The following is a 1,470-nucleotide window of genomic DNA, read 5'->3' as shown; positions in this document are numbered from 1 at the left end:
ATGTGTGACCGCCACCAAAACAGCTGTACATGTGCACACACACACCTCTTAGCGATTACTCTAGCCACAGCACGTAACTAATTGATTCGTTTCCATTTATTTTCGTTCTGCCCAATGAAAATACAATTAAAGCAGCCACACAAAAGGATGGGCATATGCAAATGTTATTATTGTTGTTATTTTTTATTTATACAACTTACTCACACAATTCCGAAAATCCGTATTGTCCACACACATATGTCCGCCTTCAACGCCAACCGTAGTAATTGGAAGGAGTCAGTTGCCGGGGCAGTGCGCGCATAAATTGCAAAGGCGGAAGTCTTGCGAAGATAACCATTGTGATGACCCTTTGCGAGGCGATGCGATTGGTACTTGAATTGCGATTGTCTTGGCAGCATCCTGTGGCAGGATGTGTTTGTCTGTCCTCCGCTCACTATTGTTTCGCCAAGTTCCGTTGCTAAAAGATAAGCAAAAAGAGTCAAAAAATACATTGCATTCAGTGATTCATATAAACAAAAAATCTAAAAAAAAACTAAATACATATGTATTTTAAACGTAAGAATAAGCAGGAAAACAACTTGAGGATACATACATGTGACATATAATTGCAATCCAACTTTAACAGGTGACACCAAAAAGCCCACAATTCTCAATTACAAAACAAATATTTTAAAAATCAAAATAGTGAAAGATTGCATATGAGTGTCTTGAGGTTGATTAATAACAACTTAGTCCTCCAAACTGTTATCGATGAATACTTCTTATAGTATCTCGGCAAGAAATAACCAAATGAGAGACTCGCATCTTGGCCACAAACTCAAACTGGACAGAGCGTGGTTGAGCCAAAATCGGTGGAAGTATTTTTTGCTTTTTTATTACTACATCTTTCGACGCCAATTGGAGATTCAAAGTGTAGCCAGGTTCTTTTCCACCTTTTCCTTTCTTTCCAACGAAATGGAGGTCTTCCTCTGTTTCCACCGATTGGTACTGCGTCGAATACCCTCAGAGCCGGAGAAGATGGAAGATGGTATCTTCTCTATTTAGTTCCGCAGCTCGAATTATTTTCTCCAGGAGTAGATTGAAGCAGTCGCACAAAGGGAGTCGCCTTTTTTGAAACCTCGTTTGGTATCACACGGCCCTTGGTCCTAACGGAGCTTTCTGTCTTGCTCTACATCAGTTTACACAACCGTATTAGTTTTTGCGGGGATACCAAATTCAGACATACCAGTAAAAAAGCAGATCCTTTTCGTGCTATCAAAAGCAGCTTTGAAATCGACGAAAAGTTGGTTTGTGTCGGACCTTTTCATGAGTTTTTCCAAGATTTAGAGCATAGTAAAGTCAGTTGTTTATTTTCCTGGCCTAAAGCGACCGTAATAAGCTCCAATCAGTTTGTTGACGGTGGGCTTTAATCTTTTACACAGTACGCTCGATATCAGAGGCTCTTGTTTCCTTTTTTGGGGGGCGTTTTTT

The sequence above is a fragment of the Bactrocera dorsalis genome, chromosome 1 (assembly GCF_023373825.1).
Source record: "Bactrocera dorsalis isolate Fly_Bdor chromosome 1, ASM2337382v1, whole genome shotgun sequence".
NCBI lineage: Eukaryota > Metazoa > Arthropoda > Insecta > Diptera > Tephritidae > Bactrocera > Bactrocera dorsalis.
This window is presented reverse-complemented; position numbering follows the sequence as displayed.